Source organism: Liolophura sinensis, chromosome 7, assembly GCF_032854445.1.
Source record: "Liolophura sinensis isolate JHLJ2023 chromosome 7, CUHK_Ljap_v2, whole genome shotgun sequence".
In the NCBI taxonomy this organism is placed as follows: Eukaryota; Metazoa; Mollusca; class Polyplacophora; order Chitonida; family Chitonidae; genus Liolophura; species Liolophura sinensis.
The window spans coordinates 53,408,667-53,424,165 of NC_088301.1; the positions used below are offsets into that span (position 1 = coordinate 53,408,667).

The window sequence follows — 15,499 nt, forward strand, 5'->3', positions numbered from 1 at the left end:
TTTATTTTACCTCACTAAGGATATGACTTTGTGAAGTAGAAGAGATATTGTGACCTCAAAATTACTGTCTAACGTTTATAACTATCTTTTCCTCCTCAGTGGACTATTTCGAATCGTGCGAGCAGGAAATTTCAATATCAGAGGATGATCCAGTCAAGGTTACCATTCTCGGAGAAAAATGGACGTCGGGAAATTCATGCAGCTTAATTTTTGCTGCCGCAAGACTTGAGGATGATCTTTACCTAACATTTAAGGAATACAATGTTTCAAGTGTTTGTGATACAGTTTCACTTGAAGTTGACACACGCTCAAAATATATATTTTATACAAAGGTAAGATATGAAGATAACTTTACTTCTTTGTGTTATTGAAGTTTATTAGATTTTGTGACAGTATTGTATCCGGATCATTTGCCTCGTTTATATTAGATGTAGATGTTAATGATAGATGTAAGCGCAATATTAATGCATCTCTCAGTAAACAGTGCGTTAAACCCCAAGCACTCACTCACTCAGTAAACAGTGGATTAGACTTACCCAGTTCAGATATAAATTAGACACTGCCAGCAGGTTGTGCGTTTTCGATGCCCGGTGAGGTCCACTTGTTTTGTCTGGACTATGTTCGGTGAGGTCCAGTGGTTTTGTCTGGACTATGTCCGCAAGTTTGGATTTGATGTAGGTCCGGTAGTTTCGTGTGGACTATGTCCTCCAGGAGTCTATTGACGTCAGTTGTTTCACCTGAACTGTGTCCACGAAAAGACCGATGAAGTCCAGCGGTTTAGTCTGAACTATGTCTGGTGTAGGCCCGAGGTTTCGTTTGCTCTATGTCCTCCAGGAGACTGTTGACGTCAGTTGTTTCGTCTGGATTAGGCCTGCTTGCAGACTGTTGACGCCAGTTGTCTCGTTTGGATGAGGTCCGGCTGGAGACAGTTGACGTCAGTTGTTTCGTCTGGATTAGGCCCGCTTGCAGACCGTTGACGCCAGTTGTCTCGTCTGGATGAGGTCCGGCTGGAGACAGTTGACGTCAGTTATCTCGTCTGGATTAGGCCTGCTTGCAGACTGTTGACGTCAGTTTTTCGTCTGGATGAGGTCCGGCTGGTGACAGTTGACGTCACTTGTCTCGTCTGGATGAGGTCCGGCTGGAGACAGTTGACGCCAGTTGTCTTGTCCGGATGAGATCCGGCTGGAGACAGTTGACGTCAGTTGTCTCGTCTGGATTAGGTCCACCTGGAGACTGTTGACGTCAGTTGTTTCGTCCGGATGAGGTCCGGCTGGAGACAGTTGACGTCAGTTGTTTCGTCTGGATTAGGCCCGCTTGCAGAACGCTGACGCCAGTTGTCTCGTCTGGATGAGGTCCGGCTGGAGACTGTTGACGTCACTTGTCTCGTCTGGATGAGGTCCGGCTGGAGACTGTTGACGTCACTTGTCTCGTCTGGATGAGGCCCACCTGGAGACTGTTGACGTCAGTTGTTTTCGTCTCGGTTAGGTCCACCTGGAGACTGTTGACGTCAGGTGTTTCACCTGGATTAGGCCCACCTGGAGACTGTTGAAGTCAGTTGTTTTCGTATCGGTTAGGTCCACCTGGAGACTGTTGACGTCAGGTGTTTCACCTGGATTATGTCCGCCTGGAGACTGTTGACGTCAAGCGCTTTCGTTTGGCCTATGTCCGCGAAGCAATCACTACCGAAAGCTTGCACACCTTTACGTTAACGTTTGCTCGCTTTCACGATTGTTGCCGCTTTGGTTCGTACATTTCAAGACCAACGTAGATAGGCATCTAGCGATATATGATCCTCTTTGAAAAGCTCAGTCATGAGTGATTCGTTCACTCAACTGTAGGGTAAAGCAAGCAAAACTATGCAGTATTTGAGAACAACATAGGGCCAATACTTAAACCATAATCATTTATTCATTCGAAATATCTAAGTGTAAATGTGTAGAAGTTTGTCAAACCGGGCTACATGCTTGAAGATGGAGTGGTTACAAAGGTATGGACTTACAAAGGGACACAGCGACGCCTACCGCTATGGGAAGACATCTAAAATTGTTTTCACCTTCAGTACAAATAATGTGCATTTAATAATTAAATACAAACCGTAATTTAAGTTTTGAATTATTTATTATTTTCAAACAGAAAAACGAAATAGATAATAGCATCTGCCTATGGGCAGCACGACAGCAAACACAGCTGTGGAAATATATTTATCCTCTAGGGGCCTAAAAGAACTCAACCTCATCTGTGAATTCTTAAGTATGTGATCATTCAGTCATATTTTAAACGTCAAAAAACGGCAAAGTTGAAGGCTGTGTGCTTTATTTTTACGAGGGAGTTTTAGGCCAATACCTTAACGAAGGCCGCCAGTATTCATTGTTTAAAAGAAAACATAGCATAGAGACAAAATCAGAGCAGCGACAACAGTATGATATTTGGCATAAGACTAAACATATACGTATTTTGTATACTGAAAAAAAATATTTTCTTCAGCTATTATACATACATTTTTTACCATTGAATGTTATTATTGAATTTATTTTAAGTATTTAAATATTGACAAATGAGCTTTGATAACAGTATAATTTGCTGTACACACACATATTTTGTTGGCAGTCAGCCATTATTTCCCTATCACACCTTTATGTTTTATCGGTAATCTGTTCCAAAATGGGTCACACTTTTACACGTTTAATCAAGGTAAAAAAAAAAAAGTAGGGCGGATAGTAAGTCTGCCAGAGTGGCCAAGTCGAGAAAAGCTCCTCTGAGTGACAGATGGCAGGTCTAAAGCTGACAGTCATGTGATATACATTGATAGCATTGCAGATAATTTCCATCCTGGAACCTTGGCACTTAGTTTTAAGGTCAGGCTGGCACATTTACTGTCTGTAACCGCCAATGTACCCAGTGAAAGTCGGCATTATAACATACAAAGGCTGATAAAGCGGGAATTACGGTGTGTTAATTGTTTTGATGCAGCTGCCTTGTCGCTGTTAGCTCAATCAACCGGCATCGCCTCATTAGGTATTCTGTTGTACCATAGGCAGCCATTGTAAATAAGAGCTAGGGATGACTGGTTGTTACAACTGACTGTAGACCCGCATGGCTGCCAATGGAGTGGGCTGGAATAAAATTGTGATTCATGTTTACGTTAGTTTTACTAAGTTCACAGGCTATCATTCATAATTCTGTGAGTGCCCGCGGATGTGGCTCAATACGGGCTAGTTTTGTGTTGTGTTGACAACCATAACCTCGATATTGATTCCACTACAGCTGGCGGCCTTTCCCTATTGCTATCTCACACACCTATCAACAAGTCAATTAACGTTAATATCCTCCTGAATTATAGCCCGATAATATTAATATTGCGCATCAATTAAGGGCCAGTTAAATAGAGAACTTCCCTTTTTTCGCGGTGTCATTAATTATGAACTCTCGCAGCTGACTTCATAATAACAAAATTACATCTTCCGATATATCAAATCTCAAGCCATAAGGTTATGACACGGACTAGATCGGAATAAGAACTTGGTGACCAGTTCGAATGTGGTTAAATATGCGTACACACCTACACCTTATGCACGAAATTCCTCATAAGTATGCATAAGGAAAGGCATAAGTGCATAAGGATATGCAGGTAAGAGGACGATGGTGGATTCCCACACAAACATCGCCAATCACAGATAAACATGTCTAGCATCACAAAATTCATTTACTTTTAATGAGTGTCTACATCATCGTTTTTTCGTGTATTTGTCCGTTTCTGAATGGTTCAGGTCCTTGCCTTTCAGTCTGTAAGCCTTTCCATTTCTCTTATAGGGAAGTTGCTAGTTTCCTGTTCTTTCGTTGTCCTTAGACGCTTAGTGGTAGTAAGCGCTGGTGTCTCTTGTGCTCTCTTGTGAAGGCCACCTACCTTCGAACAATATGTCACACGTCGAAGACGTCTCACAAAACGGTGTTTCATTTCAAGGAGTCACATTACAAAATTGTGATGTAAGAAAACGGATTTGAAAACAAACAAAACCAATACACTTACGTCCCTGATTATGATTTTAATTTTTGATTAACAATTGGTCAAATTTTGTTTCTCACTAACCGAAAGGTCTACATGCGAGACTAGTAGCTTTGATCAACGAGATCGCACGATAGACCAATTGCTGCAGCAACACGCCAGGTGACACTGACCAACTTCCTCCACCAATATACCTTATTATAGCTCAAGTAAATTTATCGTTCTTTTATTGTATAATATCACGTCGCGTGAGGTTCAGCACTTCGTGATGTTTCACGCTGTGACGCCATTAAAAAGAAACAAAACTTTTATTTTTGGTCGAGTCTTAGGTAGTCCCCTTTGTGTTGTATTACGTCACATATACCGTCTGCTTTGTAAGTCACTGTTTTGACAGCCCCTACTTCGCTACTCTAGCCCATTAACGTATGGAAACGTAAATAATGTCTTGAGTGAAGGGCTATCCGCTATAATGAAGCAATTGTTGCATGTTTCAGAGTGGAAAATCGTGATTTGTCGGCTCTCGATAGCTGATGTACAATGAACTCGCAGTATATATATTTGAAAGGAATGGTAACCCCATGCGCAAGCATGATATGTGCAAATGCGGAAAAAAATCAGTTCATTATCTGGGTTTGACTCCTTTATAAACACGGGTGTAAGAGGGAGGGTTTCACATAGATACACATGTACGAGTGGATGGACAAAGATGCGAAGAAAATGGAAATGGAACTCAGTTCTGAGAAAAGATGGTCATTAGGCCAATATTATATCAATTCATTAAACCTTGTACTAAAAACTACATACTATCTAGAATTTCTTAGGAGGTAAAAAGTAAGAAGGCGGCAACATCCTGGAGGCTTTCATTATGTAACGATCGGTATGTAGAACAGTTTCCAAGGAAGGGTTAGTGAACACAGTTTCCAAGGAAGGGTTAGTGACCCCACCTTTATTTAGATCTGCAAAAAAAGTTTCCTTGCATTATTGTAGGTTTTGCAATGAAATAACAGGTGGGAGATGGTATCTTCTACTAAACAGGTCTCACAAACACCTGAGTCATGCTGATTGAATCTTTGTAAATATGAATTCACTGGAAAATGACCCGAGACCAGTCGGTGAACAAGAACATCGGCCCGTCTAGTAGGAAGCTGCACAAGCCGAGAGGTATATTATCAATAAATAGGCACAGCGTTAAACTCTCAGCAAAACGGAAAAATACATGATGATTTGAGCAATTGCTATCTTAGACTCTATTCAAGCAAAGGAAGCAACGAAAGGTGAAATGTACTTTATAACTTAATATTGTTCACAAGCCAAAGATAGGCTTTAGTGTATTTTTCATGCTGAGAAATAGATGTCTAACTGCAGATAATAGATATGGTCAGTAATTCTGATATCATAATTTCCGCTGCCTATATAGGAACATTATAATTATGTTGGAACAGCCACTATTCATTTCAGAAAAATATTTTATGAGATAATATTTTGCAACAATTATTAATAACAAGTATGGTTACAAAGGTCCATGTAAACGCATTTGTAAACATATTTTGTCAACGATTTTGTTTGCCTTTGATATTTCGAGTCCGATGCCTATAACTAACTTATAAAAATAATTGACATGATTCATAGAAATATTTTCACCTATTGCGAATAAAATCAAATCATCCTTTTACAGGGAAAATCGACATATGACGTTAAAGACTGAAAAAAATATTGCTGTCTAAGTTTATTAGGCACATTACTTAAAAATGCAAACAATAAGCGTGCGTAGGTTAGAAAGTGGTCAAAGTATATAGATCGAATATTTAATGTAAATGCAAGCGTTTCTTTTGTCATATACTTTTTCTTTTGGTACAGATAAACATTTTGAATTTCGTATCGTCTAACTCATGGTGACTGCATATTTTAAGTAACGTTAATATATACGTCGGTTAGAAGAATCACATGCACCAGGCTTCCTAAGATCAAAGTGACGATTAATATTGGCCTCTATAAAACATGATCTTCCTTATTATCCAAGCTCCAGATTCACGTGTCAGCTCCCAATCATGCAGTTAAAACCCTGATGACTGGATCCACCACCAAATAACGATTTAAAAGGATGGTATCAGTTCTGTCAATATTGAGTATTCTCAATATTTTGCTCATTGACAGCGAAATGTCAACAGTGCTTGATTTTGGAGGCTAATACCCTCGCCACTGGATAAGCGTTAGGGAGTGCGCCCGACGACGACGAGAGGCTAGGGATGAAGAGGGTATATTTGGAAAAGCTAGAGGCGATCCCCAGGGGCTTGCTGCCCTGTTTTCGGGGGGTCGCCACCCTCACTACACGTCCCGAATGGGAAATCAAATTCCGAATCTCCCTGTGAGCATGAATACAGTATCAATGGCCCGCAGTCACGATAGCTACCTCATAACAAGTCAAAAGCTGCAAAGCCGAGTTGATTATCATTGGGGAAAGTTAATGCTGAGGTACAGGATAAATCATCTCCGGGAAGACCTTACCCACCATGTGGCATGTATCAATGATCACTGATCATCAAACCCAGTAATCCCCTATTTCAGTGCTCTTTTGGGTTAAAAACCTTGCTTAAGTTGTGTACACAAGCAGAGATTGCATGTATTTGAGCAGTAGATCAGGACCTGGTGAAATTCGTGTAATGAGGTTCGAATACGATGTAACATCTTTTGCCGTTTTTCACAAGTATGCTACTGGCGTTTTTTATCAATGGTGTTCGCTAATTATGGTACTCTAACATATGATACACGATAGGCCGGAAAGAAAACCATGGCTATTGAAAATTCAATAGCTCAGCATTAGTGTATATGTTTTAAATCTCAGGACAATTCAATGCAGTTGTATTTACTATTTCAGATTAATCATGGTGAAGCTTTAGAATCACTTTTAATCTAGTTACAGTCTGTGTTATTGGTGAGCTACTCTTTCAGTTGGAAGGGAGAGGGGCGAAATGTGGCTAGGGTGCTTGACTTTCAATGCCTGCCTGGGTTCAAACCCAGGGCTTTGGTGCCGTTTTGTTGTTTCTTCAAACTTCGTGGATCAGCAATTCCTCCAATAGTGTGTGCATTTGTGTATTAAGTCACACGTGGAAAAGTTAACTTCATTAACTTGCAATGGTATTACGTTCACCTCGTGGCTTCCTCCACCCATAAAAACTTACCGCCTTGGTTTTAAGTGAAAAAAATCTTAATTGTGGCGTCAAAGAACAATGAAATAAATAATCAATGGATTTTAATTTAGGCCTCTTGAATGAGAATATGAGAAATTTTGAAAACACTATATGTTTCTAAAGACGTAATGCTCTGTGGTAGTCAACGTACTATGGCTGTCAGGGTGTCATATCTAAAGTCTTCAGAATGATGCCTCATAAATGCGTCTCTATGGCGGTCTCTATGACTTGAAATTCATGCCTGTCATTTTGTGGACAAACATATAAGTTGAATAATTTCTTTAAATATCAATGCAACAAACGCAATCAGTCTGTGTCCTTGATTAAATATTACACTTGTTGTTGGGTTATTATCTTTTCAGAAAACAATTTATGATTGCAGCTATAAACCGTTTGTTGGCCAATAGCGGACAGATGGGAAAGATATACACGCCTTCGGGTCACCGGTCACCAGAAACTCAACGGAGGACGTCGCCTTTCGAATAGTTTTAGAAATTACAACTTACGGTAGGGAGTGTATCAACGTGTAACCCAATGTCACTAAGTACAAAAAAAATTATTCTGTTTCGTAGTCTGTTGAATCCATATCTACATGGACATCTTCTCAACAAGATATAAGCAGTTACATAAAACTGAAAAGGACAATTTAGATTGTGGAGTAAAGTTATAATTAAAAAATACTGTCTCACAAAAGTGTGTTTTAGGGTTCCACGTATATGTGGACTATGGGTGTAGAGAAATAATTAATAATGCAGACCAAGCAAGATTGGACCCTCCTGTGCTTTGAGAGTGACTATCTTATTCCGGTCCTTAATTGTGAGAGCATGTATATTCGTGTTTTTTTGCAGATCTCCCGGATATCGTGTTTCCGCACAGAAAAATGTCCATCACCGAGGGTACAATTGCTTCCGCGGTTATAGGTGTGGTAGGGTTTATCATCATCATCAGTGTGACGGCATTCATTGTGGCACTGGCCAGAACGAATAAAGACTTAAAGCAGCCCCGAAGTAAGTCCTGTGTATCTCTTGATCAGTGTATTTGCTTTTTTCATATGTTGGCAGTCCATGTGGTTTATTAAGCTTATTAAGGTCCTGGGCAATTATCAGCAATTATGCTGTTTCCAAATTGGTTATGATTGAGCTCATTCATATTAAATACTCTAAATAGAACATTGATGTAAATCTTCTGATGTTTGAAATAATCGACTGGTATACAGGAAATGCTTACGTGGATACTTGGTTCAGTTTACTGCTAGAAGGTATGCACCAGACAATACAAACTTCCCCTGTCAACCTATATTCTTACAACTAAGAATAAGAAACAAATAATGGGGACTGAAAACCCTCTATTTCTTTTTTGTGAAAAAAACCCTTTAGGTCCTCTTTTAACAAAGAGAAATTGAAATTAATACTTCCGAAGTTGTTTGCAGATTTGTTGACAAACCAAAGACAGTGTCGTATATTTATACATGCCATTTGGGTCTTCAGTTGTTCACTTCCTATTGGCGCCAGCTAGTGGCAGCTAAGAAACCATGTGGAGTTGCGTGACAGCTCAGATTATCGACCCCTTTGCATCTTCTCCTTCTGCTCTCGAAATTGCATTAGCTAATGGCGCTTGAGGATCACTTTAATCAAACTATTGTTACCTTGGGAATAAACGTCAGGACGCTTCTGCCTATTTGGTAATTACTTGGATGTGAGCTTACGTGGGTGTCTTTAGATGCTAATGTCCCACTGGCCATAAACTACACTTATCATCCCCATCGTATAACAACTACTAGTCGGAAATGGTAAGTATCTATGTATTTCTTTGAATTAGCCTGACATCGTGAACAGTGCCAAAAAATACACATGCCAAAACCAAAACATTGAAGTATAGTACATTCTGCATTATTGTTGGAATAAGTTAAATATTTCCTATAATTTTTCCTATGAATTTTTATCAACTGATCAAACGAAATGAGAAAAAAAAACCCACTATAAATGGCTCAATTAAAATTAATCAAATATGTTTACATTAATTTTCATACAAAAAAAAACCAACGTAATAGAATACAGCATACTGTGTGATGGTTGGCAAATGGTCACGCGTAAGAGGTGAAGTCCAGAACACAGGAGCTCACAGCAAACCTTACTCACAAACATATGATCATAATTATGCTGTCTTGGTGCAACAAGTTGTAAGAATGATATAATTGGATCTAAATCGTTGACTGCTAACGTTGCGAAATTATCCTGAGTATTCTGCCCCCAGATGAAGTTATCTTCATTGCCCGTGAATACATTATCCTACTACATACCGATCAATCCACCTCTGACTCTCACCCTATATCCATCGTCTGCACGTCATGTATGCCGTCATAATATCCTGTAATTCAACTGGCAGCCGCATAACACAGCAGGAACTTCCAAGATCTTCAATCCCGTTTATAATCAAAAGAGGTAGAATCTTTTAGGAATCACCGTGAAAGCCTCAACATTTGTTACCTTTCCCGTACTGCTGCAGAAAACATCATTAGTCGTTTTCCACAACTTACAGTCATAACCTTTGTCAACTCCTCTCAATTAAAAGTCTGCGATGAAATATTTCAAAAGAATCCGTGTGGACTTGCAGACAGGCAAGCGGGGTGAGATACTGAAATTCTTTAACCTCGTCGCATGTTTGCAAGGTGTTTATTCAATCATGATCTGAAGGCATTATTCTGTGTAGACTGATAAAATTATACTTGTTGTGAACCTCTGAAATTGTGCATAATATGTGGTGCAAGTTGCTCTGTCACATGCAAATGTATTAGGGTAATGTGTGCCTCATGGTCACTTCTACTATTTTTCAATCATATCACTACTTCTACCCTTTCATCACATCGGGCCGAGTGCCAAAATACTCGGTGCTGCCACGCTGAAATGAAGGTCATGCCGCAGTTACCAGGCACGATCTCACATTGAGTCACATTATACTCACCATAGCTATTATACACTGAGCTCCATGCGAGGAAGAGCCAGGTTATCTGATGTCTTTTCGCAGGGTATTTTAATGAGACAGCACTATGCATTCTTTCTTCTTTCTGACACAACAGAACAGTAGAGTTTGGTGATCAACGTTGTGATTTTCTTTCTACTGTAGATGAAGAGCGAAATGATCCTGGATTGGACTCTGGGGCTTCGGGAGATATGATGTTATAACAGTGAGTATAGTATACAACATGGTAACGAAAATTCAACCGTGGGCCATGCATACACGATGACTAATTAAGATTTGAACATGAGTTCATAAACTTGATATAAATTATTCCGTAAAGAAAATTGTTTACCCATCTATTTAAACTCACCGATTCCGTTTGTTCTTGCAATTTATGTGTGAGGAAAAGTTCAATTGCGCTGATTGTTATAGTTGAACATGGCGTAATAAAAACTTGTATGCAGATAGGATATTCACAAATCCGGTATACGCTCATGTGAAAAATATACCATTTCCAGCATTGATTGGCAAAGAAAGAGAGTCACAAAGCTTCCTTGGGAGTGGTTGGCTGACCAGCACGTACAGTATTAATCGGGGACTTACCCAAAAAGATGGACCTAAAGAAGTTGTGACCGGAATTAGTCGCCGTGAAAGTCTGATCACCCATACACATGGTGTCTCCTTACTTCTGGGCCTGCCGAATCCCTTGGGTGCCCTGTCTCTAGGGTGATAAAAATGCCGGTTAATACCCTCTGGCGATAGTCCTATGATCCAGAGCAAGTACCTAGGTGGACAGCAACGTCACCAATACCTGTTCATTGGGTTGGCAAAAGAAATGCTGAAGTAACGGATCACAGACATGCTACTTCCATGCCAAGTACGCGGAAGTGCGCTTGGGCGTTTACTTCCTTGTAGGGCACGATTCCAGAACACAAACACCTGATTCGGCTCTTTTGGGTCGTATCTTTCAGGGAATTAAACAGGGAAGTGTGATACACGCACTATCTTTGATGAACACCTTTTGCACCTGTGCCTAATTACGACGCAATCACAATGCAGCCTTACGTTGGTGACCGTTGCATCGACAGGACCGGCGGGAAGATCACTTGTAATATATACAGTTGGTCAGTGCAATGATGTATTCTCTCTAGTCTTGGCGGAGCTAGTGCCGATTTCTCACATACAATTGATGTTTTAACCTTTTGCACTATCACGAGAATTGACTTAAATTCAGCCCATTGTATTTCCACACGGTTTCTCTATATGTAATGTACAAGCAAATTGTTAAAAACTTGTTTCTGGGACTATGTACGCATGTTCAAGAACACCCTTGTCTTACTGGATTACTCTGGCCATCTCCATCAGACACGTTTGTGAAAATTGCGTAAAACTATCATCATTCAGGAAATACCATCTGTTAAAAACCACCGGTAATTCATATGTCTGAAGACATATTCCATGAACCAGGTGCTTTCGTGTTTCTCTAGTTTCTCCTCGGCTAGAAGTAGCCAAAACTACAGATGATGTTTCAGATTAATCAGCATTTAGTACTAATGAACAGAAGTGTATGCCCCCAGAGCCCCTGACTTGTCAGTCATGTGGCCCATTCAATACTTTACATTACTGTAGTTAAAAGATAAACTCATTATGACAATTATGTTATCATCAGAAAAATTTAACAACAAAAATATATAAATGTAAGACAAGCGGAGACCTTGGCATTCCCGGAATTTCTCAGTAATCGTATGAGGAGTTGTATCAAAGTATTAGAGGGTATAAATGTAATTGCACAAAGCCACGTTATACTGATATCTTCGCTTCGGCGTTGAGACTTGTTAAGTTGGTTAAGGCCACTACATGTTCTAAGCTGCGAGGAAGTGATAAAAACCATAGTCTATGTGATGGGTTTAGGCAGAAAGAGCTGGAGTTCGGTTATCCAATCGCTGAAGGTATGTGACCATCAGTGCACGCACCGACACAACTGACTGGAACGGGGCTGAAAACTGCTATAATACTTTTGCTTATTCTTGAAGAAATCAAAGCAAACAAAAACAGTTATAATGCTGTTTGTGCATATTTGTAAATTTTTTTGTACATTTCAGCGCCACATAATCCTTGGCTCCAAGAGTTGTAGCAAAGTTTTACCTTTGTTCTTTTTTAAAATGTCAAAATAATACGAAACGGACGGATGCAATACTGTTGTAATGTGAGTCAGACATCAATTGTACATAATGTAAATATTGTTTATTGCACTGTTGAAGTTTTTACCTTTTCCAATTTCAAATATGCATGACTCTTAAACTTTAATATTTACATATTTAATATTTACTGTATGCAAATTGTTACTTTCATCGTTCCCATATGAACAGTGAATGGTTTCTATAATGTTTCTATGTAACCCTGTGTTTCGGGTTGACTGGCTCGTTGGGTGATACATCATGTTCTTCATTCCACCCTTGATTTGTATTCTTTCTCTGTTAATTCATGCACACAGACAGCTGTAGTTTGGACAACGGAAAATGTCATTCTGGACGTTTGAGTAAACACAGTTTACCTTCACCAGAGTTAAAGAAACTTTTTCTTAAAATCAATAGCTGCATTTGTTTTCATTCCTGATTAGTTAGTTTAGTTTGGGGACACTGGATATAGATATCCATTAATACAGTGGAACCATGGATTGTTTCACCATTTATGACAAAAACATTCCAAAGACAGAAGCAAAAATCCAATTGTCAGAAAGAACATGTTATATTGCTTGATGGATTTATTGTTTCATTGAGTGGTAAATTGATTGTTTTTTGAACGCCACACATAATAACAGGAAAAATATATAGAGATAACATAAGAATAATATCGTTTATGTAATGCAACTATAGCTGTAACAACGCTTCCAGTTTATTGAAATAATACCTGTTTAAAGATTGTCATGAGAATACTATTTCTCTCCTCCTCCCTCATGATAATTTTGGCGGATGACATTGCATAATTCATGAAATTTTGTGGCTGTCCTTTGCGCATAGAGAACCCCGTTGCGTCGGTAAAGCCGAGCTTCCGACGAAGTCAAGATATGTTCTCATTCCTTGTCTACTTCTGTCTGATAGAAATGTCCACGCCACAAAGAACGAAAAGTGAAAGTAAGGCTTTTGCCGCAGGTACTTTCTATCCACGCTGGCTGCCGTGTTGATTGATAGCGGTTGTCAAACAAGCTTTCTGGGCAAATTGAATTCACCCGCACAGAGCAGGTGCTTGGCCCGACACTAACCGTTGCATATGCAACCCGTCTTAGGTCATTACTGCCTTCCAGCAGAATACTAACTATATTTTGGCGACAGCGTGTCGTATCGGTTTAGCTATATTTGTCAAGAAAAGGTCTGCCTTCGAGTAGGAGGTGGCAGTAAAGAACATGTGAACAAAGCTCTCCATTCCAGCGACAGGGCTGTACAATTTCCTGGCATGTGTGATGTCAAAGTTAATGAGGGAGTGTCCATATGGTATCGTCAGAAAAATGACTATGTACATATGCTTAATCCGCGTGTAAGTGTCTTGTCGCCTCATTTCATTAATATTTAACGGAATTATTACTTGAAAAATCAATAAATGGGTGAATGGATCAGGACTGAAAGCCTCGATTGCGATATGTCACATTCGGATTAAATTTGCAACATCTTAATTTTGTCCATTGATATGTTATATTTATTATTCTCGAATTTACTATATATACATAAGGTTGACATCAAAGAAAATAATACAATATGCTTCATTCAGTGCACGCTCCTGTACCAATTCCAAGCTTGGAATTGTTGGTTACAAGATGGGAACTGTACATTATGCTTTAACAATAGTCATTATTCATAAGACAAAATGCGGGGTAATAAATCTTTCCGAACGCTGGATGAAAGCTACAGTGTATATTAAATCCATATCAACAGTACAAATTTCTCATACACCTAGTACAAGGGAGGCATATAGATTGCCAAAAAGTAGCGCCTTCTGCTGGAAAATATAGTTTAAACTAGCATTGTATTAAAGGAAAAGACAGCACTTGGCTAAAACATATTTCAATCGAAAGCGGGACTCTCAAGCTTTCTGAAAGTATCTTACTTTTTTATTTTAATGAAATTTTACCGAATAACCTGTTTAACAAAGGAGCAATATTGCACAAATGACTGCTGTGAGACGAGGCTGCCATCTTGAAAATGTTATTCAATCAAACACATTTCTGTCAGATTGCGCGGACTGAACTGTGACGTAGCCTTCGCCCATTCACTCCTTGATGTGACATGATAACACAGAACTACTGCATAAGGCATCATTTTGAGATCGTTTACAACGATTTAGCCACGGGGCATTTCACGAAGTGTTGTGGGGCATTTCACAAAGTGTTGTGGGGCTGATCTGTATCATTTACGGACCACCACAGATGTTAAATCAGTTGATTTACAAGCCGTTTAATATTCAACGACGGTATGACAAATTATGTCAGACAGTAGCATACTGTCTCCGCCCAAACTTTGTACCTCAATCATCTCCCTAAATAGATTTTTTGTTGTTCATTTTAATGTTTAGTCAGCAGTTTCTAAATAACAAATACCAGTGTCAAAGCAAAATTCAGTAGAGAAACCGAAGGTTTATGGGAATGAGAAGACGGTATCTCACCCGACAACGTTTAAAACTACTTACTACTAATTACAACTGAAGAATTTAAAATTCTCCTACGTCCTCCTCGCATACAAGGGTTGCTTTTTCTGTTTTCTTTTATAAAATACCGTAAAATTATTGACACGCGGTGTTCAAGCCGAGGTGCTGTCTCCGACGTCCGCGATAACTAGATCAGTAGCCTACCGCTTTCATTTTAGAAGTCACCGATAGAAAATTGTGAAGCATAAAATCCAGCGACAGTCGAATGCCTAGATCAAGCTCATTGGTGCTTAGATTTATTTCCATTTGTTTCAGAATTTAGCATCAATCCAGATATACAACAATCCTCCAGTAATTTCGTAAACATTTCATTGGGGTCAAAATCACTAGTACAACCCCTCCGGAGGCTACGACCTGAAACACGAATACCCTGGCGGTGTATCAGCAACAAGGCTATTTAAACAGACTCGCTGGAATTCCATGCAAATGATATACTTGGCCTAGTGTATCAATAGTTCAAGCGCTGGAAGAAATATTCCATTGTCCATTTTCCGAGAAAACTATATTTATCATTTGGGCCTTCATGGCCGAAGTCCACTAATTTTATCTGCCATAGGCCACTGCTTAAACTATTATATGGAAAATACCTTGGACGTTAGAGAGCTGGAGTAAACGTGACGTCACCCTGCTCTCGATAATCTGTGTCAAGACG

The 15,499-nt window shown here is 39.5% G+C and overlaps 1 long non-coding RNA gene across 1 annotated transcript; it reads left to right on the forward strand.

The window, feature by feature from the left end:
* The first annotated feature begins 240 nt into the window (after positions 1-240).
* On the forward strand, positions 241-12,659 carry LOC135471627 (uncharacterized). The gene is made up of 5 exons (XR_010444451.1): positions 241-332; positions 7,554-7,698; positions 8,040-8,198; positions 10,315-10,375; positions 10,668-12,659. It is a non-coding gene; the product is annotated as an uncharacterized LOC135471627 (long non-coding RNA).
* The last annotated feature ends 2,840 nt before the right edge of the window (positions 12,660-15,499 follow it).